Source organism: Cavia porcellus, unplaced genomic scaffold (genome assembly GCF_034190915.1).
Source record: "Cavia porcellus strain 051 isolate PalLab524CR breed Dunkin Hartley unplaced genomic scaffold, mCavPor4.1 scaffold_1, whole genome shotgun sequence".
NCBI classification, from domain to species: Eukaryota; Metazoa; Chordata; class Mammalia; order Rodentia; family Caviidae; genus Cavia; species Cavia porcellus.
In genome coordinates this window covers 18,509,817-18,531,577 of record NW_026947484.1, presented here as the reverse complement: position 1 = coordinate 18,531,577, position 21,761 = coordinate 18,509,817, and the positions used below count along the sequence as shown (strand labels likewise).

At 36.3% G+C, this 21,761-nt stretch overlaps 1 long non-coding RNA gene across 2 annotated transcripts in view; it reads right to left on the bottom strand.

Annotated features, from left to right (window-relative positions):
* LOC134475435 (uncharacterized) overlaps window positions 1–21,761 on the bottom strand; it is a 98,876-nt gene that overhangs the window by 9,708 nt on the left and 67,407 nt on the right. Inside the window, exon 6 of one of the 2 annotated variants that reach the window (XR_010046548.1) lies at window positions 4,238–4,516. The exons of the other annotated variant lie outside the window; for it this stretch is intronic. This is a non-coding gene — a long non-coding RNA (uncharacterized LOC134475435). Of the gene's footprint in view, window positions 1–4,237; window positions 4,517–21,761 lie in introns of those variants that run through there. 2 annotated transcript variants of the gene reach the window in all.

The following is a 21,761-nucleotide window of genomic DNA, read 5'->3' as shown; positions in this document are numbered from 1 at the left end:
GGAAAGATCTGAAAGGAGACCTGAAGCCCATGAAGAGAGATAATTCAGCAATCCAGAAAAAAAGGAGAAAACCAGGGGCAACACCCTGCAAGACAGGCAGAAACAGCAAAGAAGCCATGTAGCCTGCTGTGTGCTGGCAAAGGCCCTGACAGCCGGGGAGAAGCAGCAAGGAAGTCAAGCAGTCACCATCATGTGCTGGAGGAGAATCTGTCAGCTGGCCTGTAGAAGCAGCAAGGTAGCTATCCCCCCAGTCCTAACCCGCATAAACAACCAGAGGCAACATAGGCTGAGATTATAACTGAAGTAGGGAAACAACATGTTGTTTGATTGACTGTGCAAGCCTGGGGTTGGCAGTATAAGGAACTATTTAGAGGATAATAACATGCAATATAGTAATAACTGTGGATTTTCTACTATTCTATCACTGATTTGTTTTTTCACTTTACTGATCTGTTTTATTTCCTTTAAAAAAAAAAAAAGTTAAGAAGGTGACTGATATTCCTCTCCCAACTAAGGTTGCTGGATTTAGTAAATAAACATATAAGCTGCCTAATTAAGCTTGTATTTTTATATAAGCAATCATAACACTTCATATTATTCCAGAAATTGTTGCTTGGGGAACACACCAATTTGAAAAACATCGTTGGTTGTTTATCTTAAGTTCAACTGGGCATCCAGTATTTTATCCAACAAGCCTTCCCCAGCTTATTTTTTAAAATTTTTGGAACAAGAATTATTATAACTTACTTAGTTTTCCAATATAAGAAAGCTTGAATGCGGTTTTAAGAGTTCAAATCCATGAAACTTTCTTCCGACAGCATCATGACCCAGAAGCAACAGAAATTCCTATCTCAAAAAGCAAAGAATATTTAACTTTATTTCCTTTTTTTTTTTTCAAAAATGGAAAGGATCTTGTAGTCTATGCTGTGCTTCCTTGGTAGCAAATAGTCATACATGGCTCTTTAAATTAATCAGAATTGAACAAAACTAAACATTCAGTTCCTCAGTCACCCTCTCCATATCACGCATACTCAACAGACACGTGGCTAGAAGCCATTACCACACTGGCTAGTGTTAATCAGAGAATACTCACATTAATGCAGAATGTCCTGTTGGACAGTAGCATTTCAGAGTACCTCTCAGAAACAAATGGACATGAAGGGAGAAATGACAAATTGGTTGTCAAGCAGTGTTTTTGAGACTGCCCAGAAAAGAGGTCTTGCCGCTGAGCCACACCTCACTACAGCTGGCGACTGGTGTGGGGACTTCGCTTTAGTTATGAAGTGCATCACGACTTAACACACACTGCAGGTATTTCTACTGTGCTTCCCTAAAGAACTCATGCATATTCAGCAGGTCACATCCTTGGCTGGAGACCTCTGGAGAGGCAGGAGTCTGCTTTGGCTTGAGGCAGCAGGAGATGAGAATTCTTGTGGCTTCTGCACCATTGTCTACCCTGAGACCTGCAGGGATCCAGATCCTCCCCTCTCTGGTTCTCATATTTCCTCCTTTACTGTCACATTGTGTTCTCATTAAAACAAAATTCAAAACTGGATCTTGAAAAAACCAGCACTGTAATCTCCAGAGTGAAATTCAATCTGAATTCTTTGTTGTGTGATTTCTTAGGAAAACATCAAATCTCTCCCAATATGAATTTCCCAAAAGTGAAACAGTGTTTATCCCTCAGAAAGGTAATAGCCTCAGAATTCAAATAGGGGAAACTTCCAGATTTGGATGTTGGTTTATTATTTGGATCTGGCCAGATTTCCTGGAGAAGAGCCAGGAATTAGAAATAAAAAGTCACTGATTTAAATCCTGATGGTGAAATACTGAATGAATCACTTAACCCATTTGGATCTCAGTTTCATCATTAGTAAAACAGGGATCGTAAAAACAGTACCACACATTTATTAAGAGCAATAAATTAAAGAACCCAGTGAAAATATTAATGAGAATAGCAAAGAAAAAGAAAATTTTAAGTAGTAGTTGTTAATGATAATGGTTTTTCTTTTTTTAAAATAAGAGGTAAAATAATATAAATTATAACAATTTTAATTCATCTATAAATACTATGAAAGTTATCAGTTATGTACTGTTGAATTAAGAAAGCATTTGTATATTTTTAAATTGCATTTAATATTGATCCAAAAGATATATGGCATCTTTTTTGTGTCATCCACAAAGATATATTGTTAATGAAAATGTCACCATCCAAAAAATCCTTAAATAACAAGTATTTCATTTCTCTGTGACAAAATAAACTACTAGAGAATTCAGTGGTTTAAAACAATAACTCATCATTATTCCTCACAATTCTAGATGTTGACTGTCTTGTCTGGGAAGCTGACACTTTGGGTTTCTCATGGACTCAGGTGGGGTTATCGTCACCTAAAGAATAAACTGTGTTGGACACTTTTCTAAAGGCTGGACAGAGCTGAACTAGAGTTAAAATGGGAAAGGGAAAAAAAAAGATGAAAAAAAGAAAGAAACCAAGAAAGAAAGAAAAACAAAAAATAAAAAAAAAGAAAGACAAAGAATTGAAGAAAAGCAAGAGAGACACAGACAGAAGCAGAGAGAGGGAAAGAGAGGGACATGAAAGGAGAAAGAAAAGGTAATAGAAGGAAAGAAATGAAAAAAGAATACTAAAAAAACCGATTATAATAGGGAAAAGACTCCTCAGTAAAGAGTTAGGCTCTTTTGAATATGTTAGGAATTTCTAACCAAGGAATAAGTTGAGGGTATTACTGGATGGAAAATTACCAAGAGGAAACATGGGGAAAGGAGATCTTGCTAGACTGATCAAACAGAATTCTTTTTGAAGATAGGTCACATATCAGGAGTAGGCAATAAAGAATTTCTTCTACATTGACTTAGAAGGATTCTTGCTAAAACCAACAACACAGATGGATCCAAGATTCAAATATAGTCAAGGAGAAGACTTAGAAGACACCACCTAAAGTTTGATTAGGGAGAGAGCCTTCACCCAGGATTAGTCACTGGAGGAACGGTCAGTTGCTTCTACTTGTAAGTGAACACAAGCAGCTAAGTCAGCAAATGTGGACTCTTTCTGTGGCTTGAGCTTTTCATAGTGTGGCAGATGGCTCTGAGAAAGACTGCTCCAAGATTCCGTGTTCACCAAATGACTTGTGTGGTAACTTATGTTTTCTTATGATTTAACCTCACGTATATTAGAATGACAACAAATCACTAAAACCAGCCTACATTCAAGGGGAAGGTAATTATACTCCAAACTTTTATGAGGAGAAGAGAGAAGGAACTGATGATAGTCCTTTCGGGAGGCTATCACAACTTGCAGAGTTGAGTTGTCCAGTATCCAGTGACTTCTAATCTATAGATGTCTGAGAACTTCGTAGTCAGAAGAGAGAGAAAGCTGATATTTTACGCACAAGTGTTAATTATATTGCTTAATTTATGAGACATCCAAATAGAATATGTATTCAAATAAGCAGGGTAGATGTTTTCAGATATATTTTTATGTTCATAAGAGTGTAGATATGTGTACGAGTGATAAATGAAAACCTATAGTAAGTTTTCTAAAAATTATATTTCTCTTGGTAAATGGTTGTGGATGTTCCAGTGAAAGTTGTGTAAAGAGTTGTAAATATTTGTAAAGCTGCACATTATATCAGGCACATACATCTCTGACCAAAGTTATTAATATATCTGGTGAGTTAAGAGAAGCAGTCAAATACATGATAAAATCATTTAGTTCCTTTCTCTTACACAAAATGCCTTAAGTATCAGATTTTAAAAATAATTTTTATTTACTGATCCCCAAAGAACATTGCCAGAAAAAATGTCACCAACACAATCTCTTAAATTTGAAATTCAAATAAACTTAAAGTCAAGTTTTAGTATAAGCATGTCCTAATCATTGAATGGAATATATTTATACAAAAAAATTCATTATTTATCTGAACTTCTAATTTAAGTGAACATCCTGTACTTTATTTGCTAAAACTGTAGTTCTATCCCTAAATAAAATTATGACTTTGTGCCAAACTTTTTTCCTTAAGAATGCCAGGGGTAGTAGATTTTGCATGGGATTTCAAAATTGTAATATTTACCAGTATCATCTAATTCTTTCCTCTGTATCTAGTAAATCCATACTAAATCATCAAAAGCAAGTTGATCACGGATCTCCAGTAAGAATGAGGGCAGGACGACAGGTTTCAAGGACATATGGAGTACTTGCTTAAAGACACTAAGGCAAATATGTTATTTAACATTTATTAGTAGATTTAACATCATGGAATAATTGAAAAATTAGTGTATGTGTCCCCAACCATTAATTCCACCTTGTCACAATGAATGCTTTTCTTTTGGTAAAGATGAAAACATCTGGTCACCACATGAAAACATTTTGTCTATTTAAAGGAAATGTTATCTCTTGAGCTTTCTTTTTTCAAGCTAAATCATATCTGTTTATTCTTCTTCGCTTCCAGTCCATCATTTCTGGTTTTCTCTTTTGGCACCCTGTAAATTTTCCATGTTTCTGAAAGAAAATGATATGTGATATTTTTTAAAGACCCTAATATACCAAATATAGCAAGTAGTGTTTTGATTATATAATTCTAAACATTAGCCATATTTCAATGCATAATATATATGCAAAATGTGCTGGTCAGATATATCTAAGGCCAGCAGTTAAATTAAAATAAATTTTATAAAGATGCAGATGACACAAATGAAGTCAGGAAAAGGGGAAAAGAAGAATGACATCAGAAGTGGTGAGTGAATAATTGAACTAAAAATAATAAAATAAGAATACCCGAGTCCAAACATCAATAACTACACAAATGGTAAGAGATGCCGTTCAAACATAAAAGACTCAAGTAAGTGGAATAAATAGTTGAAAAGATATATACCATGTAATCAGTAAGCACAAAAAGGTTCTAGGGCTGCACTGGTATCAGATAAAAATTTTCAAGACAAAGAATATAACTACACATAAGGAAGAGAGTTTCATAGTGATAAAAGGGTCAATTCTTCAGGAAGATTTAAAATTTTTAAACGTTATGCATCTAAACACAGAACCTTAATACACATGAATAAAAATTAACACATTGAAGAGAGAGAAACACAATTCTGCCGCTGTATTAGGAGACTTTAACATCTATCTCTGAACCATTGATAAGATTACTAAACTGAAAGTAACCAAGAAAGAATGAAGAGAGAAGAGAAAGGAAACTATATAGAAGCATCAAAGATCTACCATCTTCCTTGACCTAACTGGTATTTTCTAGGTGTCCTAGAAAAGAGTATAATAAATATTTATATTAATATAATATATATAATAATATAATATATATAATATATAATATATAATAATATATAATATATAATAATAATATATAATTATATAATATATAATAATATATAATATTATATAATATATATAATAAATATTTATAAAAATATTTATATTTTTCTGTATTTCATCAGTGGAAGCCATATGTTGGGTCATAAAATTATGTCTCAGTCAATTGAAAAGGACTGAAATTGTAGAGACTATTTTCTGATAATAGGTTTAATTTAAAATGCTTGAAATTTGTTTTTCAAAGTTTTGCAGCTATATTTCATACACATATTTCTACTCTACTAGCACATTTAACTTGCCCCTTGAGGTATTTCTAACTTGCTTATTTGGACATTTCCTTGGCCAACAAACCTATAATCTTTTCTATTAACTTCTTATAAGCTACATTTCTTTTCAGATGTTCCCTACAAAATAAAGACTGCAATTCCTCTTGTGCATTTGGTTGTACTATGAATAGAGACTCTTACCTAAAAATCCACATGTGAAGGAAATTTCTACATTTCTAGGTATTTTAAAGCTATGCAATGCTTACTCTGAGCACCCAGGCTTGGAGGATATCAATCTCAGTACCTATTGCCATGTTTTGCTTCATAGAAATATGACAGTGTCTCAAATCATGTCATTAAAGTGCCCTCTGTCTTACTGGGTAAAGCAGCAATGTCACTTTCAGACCACACTTACGGCAGAGCAATATTTAGTATCCTCCAAGCCTAGGACTCTTTCCTCAACAAGATCCTGCCTCCCACTGCAAAATGCTGGTGGGTAGTGCTCTACATCACTGACTTTTTGCTGCATAAACTTTCAACCTTTTCCAAATCGATAAAAGAAAGTCATTTATTGTGTTGTTCCCTTGACTTAAAGAACTTGATTGATCTGTTTGACCTTCCGCTGGCACAGTCAGTAGTATGTCTTTAATACACTTATGCTTTTTTACAGCAAGGATCAAGTGGCAGTATTCAAACAATATTTAAAATCTGCTATCAAAAAAGAATCTCTGAATGTAGTGAATACTGATGTGTATCTAAAAGCATATGGACAGCATTCATTAAATAAGATCTCAACAAATTGTGTTGTGCTTTCCTGCTTATATGTCTTCCCATTATAAGCACCTTATTTAATTACCACTCTCCTCTCTTAAAAATTTGTTATTGGTTTTATCCTTTTTACGTCATAATTATTTTTTAACTAAAAGTCATTGTGCACCTCCTGTGTGCAAAAGACTTTACAATAAGTAGTGATTTTCATGGTCACAATGTGTCTATGAAGACATTGTTCTTATTGTCACTCTTTTCTGATGAGGAAGCTGAAGTTCACAGGTGCGAAGTGATGTACACAATCTCATGTGGTAGAGCTAAGATTTTAAATTCAGGACATTTGACAATACTGTCATTCATATGTAAAATTATCTTTCTCCTGAATGGGTTCCATATTTTTTAGCACGGTGTCATAGCTTGGCTTGGAAACATTTCCTTTCCCTGCTTCACTGTATTTGCGGTTGGTACCACCAGTTCCAGTCCCTGGGTCTCCAGTTCCAAGGTCATTGACTTCATTCTCCAGGTGCAGCCGCATGCTGAGTTGCATGGATGCCTCCACCATTTATGTTCTATTTTTCCTCTCTTTTTTCATTCCTTTTCAGATTCTCACATTGCAATGGCAAGCAGAAACACTGAAACAACACCCAGGATTTGAAAGCAGATTTATTTACAAAGATAGGCACTGGTTGGGATCTTTCCCTGAATATCAGGCCCTCATCACTGGTGGTCTAGTGCTTATGTGAGATAAGCAAGGTAGAAGTACAGAGGCGGAATGGTTCGTCAGCTGGGCATTGGTTTATACAATGTGCACCATAGTGACCAGTTGTTTCCAAGAGACAGAAGCAACCAGAACTGGAACGGAAACTACCAAATTGCAGTGTACTGACTGGGGCGAACATTTTCTGTTACAGCATCTTATTTCATCTGCTGTAATATATCCAAAACCCTTTCTTTCTTTCTTTCTTTCTTTCTTTCTTTCTTTCTTTCTTTCTTTCTTTCTTTCTTTCTTTCTTTCTTTCCCATTTCTCCTTATTCTTTTCACTGCACCATGTTCAGAGGAGACTTCAATAAGATGTAGGTCAGATATTATTCTTCATCCTCTAAACTTGGGAGTCATCTTCCCTTCAGATATCAAGCCTTTTGCAATGTTTCTAAGCCTACTTGTAAATTCTGCGGACATTCTTCTCTGCCCTCTTGTCTCACGTCATAAGAAAATCTGTCTATTTATTGAATATTCCTTCCAGACTTTTCCTATACACATGCTGTCTTCCTCACCATTCTTTCTTCAAGGAGAGAACACATTAAATGCCCCAGCTTCCTCCAGAAAAATGGTAATTGCTGGTGCTCATCCATACCCAGTTTTTCCTCATTGCCAAATAGACAAAAACACTAAACTGTGCAGCCTTCTTACAGTCATCCAGAACCACATGAAGGGATCTAGCAGCTAGGTGTGAGTGAAAGCACCCCGCGGCACTTCTGAGTTAAAACCCTGTGCGACACCTCTTGTGCCTGGTACCTTAGAGACTCTGGAAATCAGGTGTTTCAAATGGCAAAGCTACAAGATGATAGATTTTTACCATCCTAGAACACTGGTTAGACTTTTACCAACCTGCAGAAGACACACAATAAGGAAAAATAAACATTTGCTCTGGTAAATTACTTTTTTTGGGGGGATTGAACCCAAAGTCTTTGCACCTCTCGGCACTTTTTTGTTTCTTACTTTGAGGCAGTGTCTCACTAAGTTGCTAAATTCTTAGGTTGGCCTCAAACTTGGCAGGCTTCCTGCTTCAGCCCCCTAGAGTTCTAGAATTACAGGTATGTACCATCAATTAGCTTAATTACTTTTCTGTTATTAATTTATTACAGTAGCATAATTTAGCTGCTCTTCAATAATACAACATCTCAAATTCTCTTTTATTAGGTATAGTTTCTCTGTTATGCCCCAAATTGATTTGCTGTTTTCTTATAAAACTTTATATGATAGTAATTTATCTGGTTGTCTAAACCCCCATACTACTGAGCTGCAACTGGTACAGAGGCACCTTAATCACAATGTCTGCAACTTGAAGTGTACTGAACTACAGCCACTGACTCAGCATGCATTATGTGAATAATGTATGTTTAGTGGGCACTTAATAGACACTTCTCAAAACATAAACAATGCAAAATTTGGGACAAAGGAAAGAGGATGTATAATTTGTTCACACAGTTTCAAAAACAATTTAAAAATGTATAGCTTCATTTTTTTTCAGGTTTCTGCTTATGGCCAATAAAGATTAAAATTAAAATAATAACAGAACTATCAGAGATTTAGATATAAAAATATTTCACATTACAGATTTTGTATAGTACCAGACTCATATAACATCTATTTGAAATGTCTCTTTTGCTCTGTATAATTTAATAAATAATCCTTACTATGTTAATCACCCCAGGTGCCATTTATCTTATTAAATAGCAAAGACAGAATTAGAAAATGAGTGAGAGATAACAGAGCTCCTGGGTCATTCCAGTTTGACTGAGATTCCTGTGTGAGTAAGATGTATATGTGATACACTCTGAAATAGCCTCTTAGATGAACTGCATTCATCTTTTCCTTATTTAGATCTTGGTGGGTTGAGTGTCATTCAGACCACAGTCTAATAGAATTTGTGACACACCAGCTAAATCACCAAGTGTTGCAGTTATGAATATTTATCTGTTTTCAATAGCCCATAATTTATTTAGCTGTTAATAAGAAATCAAGCTACACAGAGATATTTTCCAAGTACTGGTTACACTAAGTCTGAACAAGAATATTGATTCAGGACAACTAAAAACAACTACTGAATTACCAGCTCTTGAAGAAAAGGGCATAAAACATTGAAATCATCTGATAAACAATTTTTGAGTGGGAGAGAAAATCCTGTTAAGAGGAATGAGAACTCAGTGTCCACAGAATTTAATTATGTCATATTTGCTGTTGAGAATAAAACCATTCATTCTGAATTGTCAACTTGACCTGTTATTCCAGAGATAAATTAGGAAGTTTAAGATACTGAGTTAAGGCAAGCCTGTTAATAGATCAAGTACAAAGCTTTCCTACGCAGCTTTAAAAAAGTGTTTAATGTATTTTCTAGAGAATCAGGAGACAGCTGTGTCCTGCCTACTGACCTGTGGGATGCAAGCAACTCTTTCTCTGCTCTGGGTGACGCCTCAGGTTCTATGCTGTGAGTCATGGAAACTTCCTTCGGATTTGTTCTCAGTAAACAGTGTATTTAGAGGAAAGATACTGACTCACTTCCAGAACCAAGGAAAAGCTTGGACCAGCAGGGCCTAAACAGAAAGAGAGCTGGAGCACAGGTGCAGGCCTATAGGGAGAATCCAGAAGCCTGAAGCGAGAAGAAGGCCTTGGTGTCATTACACTCCCATTCTCCTGTCACTCGGGATGCAGAGTTTCATTAATGCCTTTTGTGTTTGACCTTGAGCAGCTGGGACACCAATTTCACATCACTCTGAATCTTCTACTTGTCAACAAACGACAAAGCAGAGACATGAAGTTCCTGCAAACTGTACTGGCCCCATCTTTAAACCAAGAATTTGGAATTCGAAGTACTCTCAGATTCCTTAAAGCTTTGTCTTCTTTAATTTCTTTCACTGAATCCAAAATGTCCCATGTCTAAGCTCTATTTTCAAAACACATGTTAAAAGCAATTGAAATTCTCTATCTAAATGGAATAAAATAGATCTTGGGAAATAGGAAGAAATGATCAAATGAAAAGTGGAACAAAGGAGGCAGAGGAAAGAGAAAAGGAGAAAAGGGACTAGAAGGAAAAACTGAAACAAAGGAGGGAAGAAAAGTTAAAGGGAGGAGAGGAAATAGAAAAAGAAGAATCAATATACATTATGTATAGGTACAAACTCCCTATAATATTATGATCTTTATGCACGTCCAAAGTGTACCAACAAAATTAATTAGAAATAAAAGAAACAAAAAACTACATGCGGTGGTTTATTTGTGGAGTGATTATAGATAATTTCCTTAAGAATTTCAGTGCGTTCAGTGGAAGTATGAACATCCTAAACAGGTTGACATGAAGCCGGTTACTGATCTACGGTTCTGCATCAAACCTACTTAACCATAAACGCGTGACTTCCTATAGGGTAGCAAATACTTTTATGTCCTAAACCATTTTCATCTCGATCCTGTATTTAAAGCACCAGTACTTATATCAGTGGCCAAAACTCTGTAAAAATTAGACCACATTTTTTCTAATAAAATGAAGAGTTATTAGCTTCCATAGACAAAAGCTGTGATCTACACAAGCAGACATTATTAAACCCAGATGGTTTTTAAAAAAACATGGCTCTACATAGAGCATGCATACATACAAGGCATGTAAAAACAGCATTAAATTTACAAGAATAGAGGTTTGATATTTTGTGGTATAACACAGAGCTGTATTTTGAGTTGTATGTTCCTATCTGCTCTACTGCAAAAACTATACACTGCAGCCTGTTGATGTTCTCCTACTGTATTCACTCACCTTTCCTTTTCAGACTGTTTCAGTTGCAATGTTCCTTCCAGAAGTAGGGACTGTTCTCTCCTTTCCTTTCTGTCAGGCCTATTTTAGGCTTGGTCACTCTGCAAGGAGTTGTTTTGGTGCTTGTGCAATCAAGGATCACTTACTGGATATGGAATTAAACTTGAAAATAGCATTTTTACTTTTTGTTTAAAGAATAAATTCTGTTTTGTGATTGCAAAACACATTCCAGTAAGAAATTTGGAAAGTACAGTAAAAAAGTTCATCAATAAAGTTCATAAAAATTAAATATTATTTATAGTACTTATAGTAAATTATAGCATTTGCTTCCAGTATCGTGTGCATGTGAGTAAGCAATACTTAAAATTTGGATCATATAGAAAGTAATTTTTATGGTTTCAGCTACCAGGAATTCCTTCCTAAGGATTATGTACTAGGTTTCAAATACATTATTAATCTTGATCAAAGAAATATCTTTACTAGCCAAGTCTTCTTGGCAGCCTGAAATTGATAAAATGAGGATTACTCCTAAAACAAAAGCTAAACCACATATTAATTAATAAAATTAATTACTGAAGTTAATAAAACAACATATTAAAATCCTCCAACATACCTAAATGACCTTTGTAGTCACTGTCCAGAGATGGAATGTCATAAATGATAAAGTTTATACCAAAGTTTTGGGCAACTCTTACCAGTAAAATCAAAATCAAAATAAACAAAAAGCATGAATAAAACTTTCCATTTCTTTACATAACTATCAATGAATGATAAATTGATATTTTAAAATAGGTTTAAATAGAGATCTGATGTAAACCAAAAACACTGTGTATTTTTCTTATGTCACATCAACCTTAAGCTATTTATAGGTGCTTGTATAAAAGCAAGTAAAAAATAATTTTAGATCCTGAGAATTAGGACAAATGCATAAGTGCATGTATGGGCACACACATGAAAAACAAGAAATGAAGAAATGAAGATTAACATGGAATCATTTTGTAGAGGTATGAACATCAGCCAATATTCATGATCTGCGGATGCTTTACATGTGACACAATTATCTTTTTTTTTCCTATAAGCATCATTACAGCTCTACCTCTTTCTTCTACTTCTGGAAGAATTGCTGCTGTCTTATTTAGCTACAAAGATAATGGAGACATTGAGTAGAGTTTAAAAGAGAGACTGGAAGGCAGTGTTGAAGCTTTGACTTGTATTGTGTGCTGAAATTCTCTTCTTCCGTTGCTGCCTACCTAAACCAGATCTTCGGTAAAGACCTGTGTTATCCCTTGAGGTTTTTGAATCCTCGCTGTTGGGCTTCTTGATGTGGGAACAAGTGTTCTCTGCTTGCATGTGCTTTTTGAAATATTCACTGAAGTTTGGATGGATGAGAATTTCCAGTAAATGTGTAATTCTGTCCCCTGGGAAGGGCGAGGCAAAGTCCGAGTCAAAATAAAAGCACTGAATGAGAAGTTAAAAGATGGAAAAACCAGTCACTTCATTTGGCATATTAGTTACATTCTGTTTGCTTCAGGTTCATTGGCTAAAATATGGGGAAAATATAAGTACTCCTCAATTAATGACCAAGTTCAGTTCTTGTGACCAGCTTCTTAGGTGGATTTTGGTTGCTAAACATATTTATGTTACAGTATTCAAAACAAAGACCTGGTGAAAGCAAACTTTGGTTTGATGACTGCTTTTGCTTGCATAACTCTTACATGCTATACTATAATGGATGTCAGAATACAGATCTGCAGTGCTATGCTGTGTAGTATGATAGCAAAAATTGCAGTGCAGTCTAAACAAGTGAACTATACAAAAAAGACATTGAGGTTCTACAAACAAGATGTGCAGAATTGTAATGACCATAACAGCAAAAGAAGAGTCTTAAGTCTGAGCAGCAAGTCTAAGACCAAACAGTGTGCCTCACTCTAAAATTTGAGCAGGTGATAATCAAGCAGGTGATTAAATGAGGAATATCTGTAACCTGAAGATTATCTTTCAAATTCGCTTTGCTTACCTTGTCTATTGTGTGAATATTGCATGAAACAAACATTTTAAATGGCTTTCTAGAATACTGAGGGTCTGGTAAGTGTGTTTTATGTTCATTTTTCATGGAGAATTTTTTAAGCATGTCTAAATTGAGATCTCTTTGCTTCTCTCATAAACTGGTTTTAAAGTCTATTATTAAGTCAGCCATACTCATAAACTGGACTAAAATGCGAGAACAAGATCTTGGCTGAGTACCTTCTGCTGGCTCTCTGAGCTCCTGCCTCATGTGCCCATGAGCACCTTTTCCGTGTGTCCAGCTCCATGGAAGTCCGGAGTGTGACAGAAGATGCAAGCATGGGAAGAAGTGAGGTGACATCTCCCCACTGTGCTCCCTTAACTCTGAGTCATGTAGCTCACTCTGCAGGTCCTACGTTGAGCACCCAGTGAGCACCCAGTGAGCACCCAGGCTCAGAGACTGCCCCTTCCCTTGCCCTGCAGGCCTAGCAGCACTTGCAGCTTTGACCTTTCCTTAGCTTGCCCAAGGTTTTGGAAACATCTCTTACTATGCCTATGCTCCTCTAATTCCCTGTTAGAATGTGTTGTCTTGGGGGTTATCCAAACCCCAACAGCCACAGGTCTTATGGAAAAGCTTGTCTATGGTTTTACATGCTATTGGTCCCTTAACCTATCATCATCAGTTATTCCAATTTAAGTTTATAGTATTTTCCAGATAGCATTCTGGTTTTTGTTTGCCCCAAAATTCCATTTTATGCTCATTTTGTAATGAAGGAGCTTATGTATTTCTTTCTAAGTAAAATATTAAATTATTGCGTGGATACTAACAGCTCAGAGTACTCAGAGAGGAAAAGACAAGAAAGGAAGAAAGGGACAGGTGCTCTTTGTTTGTGGTTCTAAATGGAGTATTGCTTCGTCCCAGAAATTATTAGTCAGAGAACTTTTGTTCTGGGACCTGTGTTTTCTGCAAAAGCAGAATAAGACTAAAATTGCAGTTATAAGAACAATCACCTCTCCTATGAACTAGAAAACATGACATATAATTTTGAAGAAAAAAGAATGAGGAAAAGAGAAAAATAGACTACCTGTGATCTCTTCCATAAAAGACCTTTAGGAACCAAGGAGAAACTACATTATGTAGGTTCTACAATTATCGAGGCTACTCCCCAGAATACTTTATGGTGAAGGAAGGGTGCATGTTTTCTCCAGAGCCCACTAAAGAATTTCTTCTGGCCCTAGAGCACCCTGGTCAGACTTATTCTTATAGCTGACTTAATGACAAATCTATTTGTATCTAACATTTTCATTCCACTTTCAAAGAGTACAAAAGTTCATCTTTTATAAAAGGTCAAGGATACACACAATGTCTACAACTCAATTATGAAAAGGACACAATGGAAATATCTCTAAAGTCATAAGGAAAAACTAAGTTAACAAGAATTTTAAATTGTTCTATTAAAACTTAAGGACATCATTTTCCTAGTTAACAGGAGAATAAGATTGGTAACCTTCAATGTTTTCTTCCACTGGCTGCAGGGGGATGATGACTAAGAGGGTGTTCCAGTTACCAAGGCAGGGAACAATTGCAACAGACAGATCTTTTGTAAAATGGCATGGTGGCCGGCAATTGTGGCAAGCGTGTATACACATAGAATTTAAAGTCAGCTATAAGAATTACCTTGAATTTTATCAAGATACTTAAGCATCTGCTGCTCATCTGCATCCCAAGTTGCCTCTGCATTAATATTCTGCATCGTGCAATGTACTCTAATCGTGATTCACCCTGAGGTCTCTACTTGCTGCTAACTTTGCCACACATCCTCATCTCCCAGCTCATCTCAAAACATATCCCAAAATAGAAAGGCCCGGCCCCTGAAATTCTCACCTTCATGCTCTGCTTGCTTGGGCTAAGCACTGTGTCTCTAGGGGTTCTCAATTCAGATGGACCATGAAGTCCAGGCAGACACTTTCCTCAACAAAATCAAGTCATCAGCACAAGAGGAGACAAGTGAGCTTGCTCTTGTTAATGGAGGTGCTGCGGTCCTGTGGTGTCCTTCCCTCCGAGCCCCCTCTCCTGCACATTATCTCCTCAGCGCTCCTATGGCTCACAGCATGAAAATCACTTCTCTGTCTTTAAACTGTTAGCTTCACATATCCTTCAAGGAGATGAAGGATATGAGCTACAGCACAGCAGACAAATACATTTGGAAGCAGAGACAGAAAATGGAGAAATTTCCAGAAGAAACCTGGTGATGTGATTTTCTAAAATACCCCAGCTATCACACTGGACACTTTTTATGTGTGTTCTACCATGATCTCTAATCCCCTCACCTTAACTTTACCCTACTCTGACAGGGATTTTAATCTCCACTTTATAGATTAGGAACTGACCTGGGAATTAGGTAAACATCCCTAAGAGCCTATCACAACGAGCAGAACTAGAACCTGGTCAGTTCTAAAGCCTCTGTTCTTCCCCAAGGCTTTCTGAAGCTTTGCAATTACTTCCAGAGATTCCAACAAGTCAAGCACTAGCCTTCATGTGTCACCTGGTCCAGTAAGCAATTAGCTAAAAATACATATGTATGTTTGAGAGTAGTTTAAACCCTGATTAAAAGTCAGAGAGATTGGATTCTACTTAGTGTGTGCGTTGCGTGATACTGAGTAGCTGACTCTTTTAAATTTCAGTTTGTGTGCAAAGAATTAGGCACTGGAGTGCACTAAGTCTGCAGTGGGAGCTATGGCAACTCAGAGGTCCAGAAGTGATTTTGGTAAGTCTGATGCTTGTTCACGTAAAGTAACATCATGAAGGCCAAAACAATGATGTGCGAACAAAGCTACGCTTACTGTTCCTGCCTTTTAAATGTCTCCAGGCAAATGGAAACCTCATATTAACTTGATATACTATATATCATCTGCTTTTAAATACATGAAGAAACTTTTCTAGAAGTCAAAAATATCTCTGTGAACTCTTATTTTCATTCTACTTTACATAAATAATTTTATTCCAAGTAAATGTATTTTTATATTTAAAAGTCTTTTATTAATAATTTTATAGTTCTCTTCTACAATAAAAATATATATAAATTGAAATTTACTTTTTCTCCTTACAGAGCATTACAAGGCTCTCTGTGTTATTTTTCTCATGATTCTACCATCATTTATTAGAAATCATGAATGACCAAGACAACACAATTATATTCATATTTTATATTAATATGTTTATATTTGTGCTTTGTACAAGCACAAGAATACAAGTATTTCATTGTTTAAAAACTATTCCATATATTGATAACATGTTTTATATATTTTCATTTATTTTGTAAGCTTTATTTAAATTTTATTTATGTAAAGTAATATTCCACTTTACAAGCGTTACTAATAATACAGATAAAGCTTTTTCTCCCAGTTAGCTCATGCAGTTAAAGATAAGAATTGCTTAGGTATAAATAATAGCTCAGCATAAATATAATTTGTTGCTTATCTTAAAAATATAAGACCTGAGAATCAGTGTTTTCAAAATATGAGACTAAGAATGGAAATTTTATTAGGGAAATTTCATCCAATATTGTTTAAATCACATCATAGTTTTGTTTAATCCCCACAATCAATTTTCATGATCACTGCATTGACAGTGCAGGTCATCTTTTATTTGTAGTTAAAATATTTTAAAAATTAGGACTAATTGAACTGCAAAATTTGTTACTCATTGTTACAATCATTGCTCAATGTACCACAAAAGCATTACTATAATTAATTACTATTAATTATATTCATGATTAGGAGTGATATTCAAATATTGATTCATAAGAGGATGAACTGACCAATCTAAGGGGCAGGCTGAACACTAGCCTTTGTGCTAAAGTAAGGTCCTGCAGACACCTGCAGTGTGAGACTCAACCTTATAATTCTGGGTTATGAATGGCAGAGAGGTCCCAGGTCCCAGGGGAGGGGTTTAGGACTGAGGTTGCTCCATTCAAGTCTTCAAGGCAATTCACACTTTCAACCTATATTAACACAAGTCAATATTTTAACAAAAGAAAAACTTTGTGGTGTATTATCCTCCATTGATAAAGTGTTTATTGAAATATACTCAGAAAGCCTGGGAAAAATGGAAATATTTCAGCTCACCTTTGCCAATACAATATTTTTGAGAAAGCTGTGTTGTCTTAGTCTATACTTTAAATTTATTTTTCTCATAACCTTGGAGCTGCTGATTTAGCTCATTCAAGTTATAGACAGCCTGAAAAGCTAATCTAATTGCAAAAGCCAGCCAGTCCTCATTACCAGCAAAATCAGACTCATTTTCTGTTAGGAAAAGCCTAACCTTCTCTTTTCAGTTTAAATAACTGTGTTGAGATGCCATGACAACCGTCTCACTTCTTAACACTAATCTTAACACTAATGGATGAAACATGATGCCCGGCCACGATGACATAAGATACAGTGGCCTTCAGGGCTTTTCACCAACAGCCCTGTATTTTCTTTGCTCTCAAGGGAGCCTCTTACAGAGGAGGTACATTTTGCAGCAATAGCCAGAGGACAAAGGAAGAGGGGATATTAAAAGAAAATTGCCAGCACTCCTACCTTTTCCTTTAGGGTTATATAAATTCTGAACAACTCAGCAGGAGTCAAGATACCCCTTATTCAACACCATGTTTTGGCCCTTAAAAGAAGTACACAAAAGGTAAGGAAAAATACAAAATGGGGAACCAGAATTTTAAAAAATTCTATTTGTCTCTGTTCAAAAGATTTGTGCACCCAAAAAGACAATACGCCACAGAAAACGCATCTGTTGGAGGTGTTTTGGGTGATGTTTTTGTGTATCTCTGTGTATGCACAGATGCCAGGGCAAATGCACCTAGAATACATGATCTTTAGGGCTTTCCCTCCTTTGAATCGTGTTTCAGTCATGATGTTGGTTATTTCTTTCTTATGTAATCATTAGTAAACAATTGGTACCTATGACTCCATCAGGTGACACTTTGAACGTAATAGGCCACTTTGTATATATAGACTGACACTGTAGTTTCTTGGGCTAAGTACCATAGATTGTTTCTGGTAGCAGGGAGAAGTTTCTTTGGATCTTTGCATTATCTCTTCTGGCATCCTTCAGGTGCACACTGGCCGGGTTCTAGTACAAGAAAGGATGGATTTCGTGGGTAAAACTCTAATCTCTATGGCATTTGCAGGGATATCAGGGACCTCTTGATATTTTGAGGTCAGACATAGAAACATGAATAGGATGTCATGGAATCTATAGGCTGAACATTTAGCCCAGATGGGTGATTTAGGGAAAGAAGAATTTGAAGAATGAATAAAGGAGTTAGAAGACTGAGGTGGGTGGGTGAATGGCTACAAAAAGATTAATGTGTATGTGTGTATGTGCACATGCATGTGTAAAGGATTGAGAAGAAAGTACAGGTATTTGTAAATAACTCATGTCCTATTCTAGATACAGCCAAGAAAGAACTATCTATTCCTCACAAATACAATGAACCTGGATTTGGGCTCTGAGCACTTGGATCAAAGAATTGAACCTTGCTTTCCCCAAAATCTCTTTATTTCGCAGGATTCAAGTAAGTTAAAATATGAAATAAACAAACAAAACAGTAAACTGATATGATCTGGGAGTTGACTATCCTCTGGGTTTCTGATACACAATAACCAAGTTTATTAGAACTTGAGGGATAAATCACAGGGTCAATGTCTTAGTTACTTTTCTTTCATTGCTGAGACAAAATACACAACATCCAACATTAAGGGAGAAAAGATTATTGAGGTCAGAGTTTGCAGAGCTTTCAGTCCAGAATCTGCTGACCTCCAGGAGAGGTAGCACATGACAGAGGAGCAACTGTTCATTCTAGTGGAAGATGGCAAAAAGAACAACAGGGAGACAAGACTCTTTTCGTTGCTTATATTGTATGCAGGCTACCTGCCCAAGGCAGGTGTAGCCCTTTAATCCCAGCATTAGACCATGAATTAATCACAAACTCTAGATTCAGCCACCTCTAAAAGTCCACTCCTCATAACTTCATAAGGCTTTGGGGGCACATCTAGACACAAACTAATAAGTGATAAAATTATTTCTCTAGAATTGGCATTGAACTCTCCATTTGGTGAATTGCCTTATAATTAGATTAGTAGGAAATTAAGCCAGGAATTAGATTATTGAAAAATAGAACTGAGCTAATTTTAAGGTTTCTTCATCAACAAATAGGAAGAAGTTGAGTGCAAAGTTTTACCATCTAACTGGGGACTTCATTCTAATTTCTAGAACAGCCACTTTGAAAAGATTCATAGTTTTAGTTATGTCTTAGATGTGTATATGTCCTTGAAAATACATGTGTGTGTTCTGGTAATTATATCTTCAACATTTATTTATGATTTTTAAAAAGCTTGTTAAATGACAACGTTAAAACACATGCCAAATGTAGAACATAATTTGGTTATTGGGATAAGCATAAACTTACCATATGATTCAATAAGTTAAAAGAATTAAAAAAGGAAGTTCAAATAGCAACTTTGCACATGAACATCCATAACTACACAATTCCTAACATCTTGAGATGTTAGTAAGGCATAAATAACCCAAATTTGCATAATATATGGTTATGTAAAATGTGGTATAACCACATAGTAGAACACTATTTAGTCATAGAAAGAAATACAGAGCTGATATAAACTGCCACATGGCAGACCTTAAAACATTATGGGAAGTGTAAGAAGTCACACACAAATACCGCCTGTTAAAAGACTTAATTTATATTAAATTTCCAGACTAAGCATCTGTAAGATGCAAAAGCAGACCGGTGGTTGCCAGGGTGGAGAGAGGGGAGAATGAGTAGTATCTGTTAGTGGGTATGGTGTTTTTCTCAGAAATCACAAAAATGTTCTGGAACTATGTCATAATAGTGGTATTTTAACACTAAGGATATTAAATATTGCTAAATTGTAAGACACATTAAAATGGTAACTTTGATGTTATGTGGAGTTTATCACAATATTTAAAATCTCTCACACAGAGACTCACACAGACCTACTAGACATCTCAACTGCTCCTCTCCTTATTCGAGAACAAATGCTTAAACTTTTCCATTTGTGGTACTTTTGATATTTGTGTTTAAGAGCAGCACAACTGCTTTTAACAAAGAGGAAAAATCAGAGTTGTCCAAATTTATGATTTCATAGAGAATATCAAGAAGCCACATGAGTATTGCTGATGTATGCATGAATATTCCCGAGGAATATGTTGACTCTCCCCACAAAAGTGGTTTATACTCAAACTTGTCTGTGAAGAGCAGGACCTGCCTGCACCTTTTCTGTTAGCTTCTCTCTCCTTTAGCTCCTGCCCCATGGAATCCTGAAGAGAACATCCCTGAGTTTCACTTATATAATTCATTCTTTTTATTTATAACATGGATTTTTTTGTAGCAGGGATTGAATTCACAACCTTATGAAGCAGGCACTTACCCACTGAGCTAAACCCCTGCCCCTGTTTTCTTTTCTGGGGGGGGGGATATTTTTAATTTAGTGGATTTTTAGAGGCTCTGTCAAGGTAAATGAAAACCAAGATAAACACATCTCTGCTGTCATGTGTAGCCTCTTGCCCACGTCCTGTGCTCTCAGTGGTTCCTTGGGATTATTTATGGTGTGGGAGTTAGGTGTGTGAATAGTACACCATTATCAGTGAAAGGGACCAATGGGAGCAAAGAAATGGTGTCATTTGGTGCAACAGCAATTTCAGAGGCACTGAAAGATGTTAAATGATGCTCTTTAACAATCAAATCATAACCAGAAGCAACTCAGATAGTTGAAGGAAAAGCAACTTTTTATTCTGAATTATGCATTAAAATAGATTTACAAAACCCAAACTTCTGAAAATAAAAAATGAACCTGAGGGGTAAAGATAGTGGATAAATAACAGCAGGCTACAGAGGCTCCCTGAGATAGTCAACTTAGATTCCAAAACAATATAGCGTGAGAGTCCCAAACAGAGGGAGATGGATCATCTCAACCCAGGAAGAAACTAAGGTGAGAAGAATCAATCAAACATACAATCCTGGTGTTACTATTGGAACAGGTAAAGACTTTGTGCTCCTGCTGCAGTGCCAAACTCACACAGCCACAACTTACTGAGCCACCTGAATTCCCGCTGCTTTGACTCACTGGAAACACAGTCACACTAAGATCCAGGGTGGAAGAGCCAAATGCAGAGCTGAGCTGGCAAGAAACCACATCCACCTGTGGTAAGTGATGGGATTAAAACCAAACCACAGAGAAGGAGGCTCCAACAGACGATACTCTGGGACTGGGCAGACTGGCAAGAACAAGGAGCAGCAGTGACTTCAGTCAGCTGCTCTGTGCCCAGAAGGGATTGGTGGGGTGTGTTTGGCCTGGGTCATGCCCCTAGCTGACCCAGCTATAAGCTATCCCAAACCAACTCCCCATGCCTGGCGGTGCACACTAAGACAGTGAAGGCCTCAGCATTTGACTGACCCAGAGGGGAGGGGCCAGCATATGTGCTTCAGAAGAACTGTAACCAATAAAGAAAGAAACTGGGGCCTCCTATATATACCTGTATAGAAGAAGCCAAAAATATGAGAAGAGGAAACAACAAGAAAAAGTCCCCAGCCCCCAATCCTGAGAACACTGATCCAGGAAAGGTAAATACAAAGGAGAATGAGAACAGCAAACATGCAATATCAGACATGGCAGTGGACATAAAGAGATATCTTCGGGACCTCATAGATAAGTTCAAAAGTGAAATATTTAACCAAATAAAGCAAGATATAAATACATTAATAAAAGAAATGCTAAGCACCTCTCAAGAAGACACAGATGGAAGCATGGAGGAACACA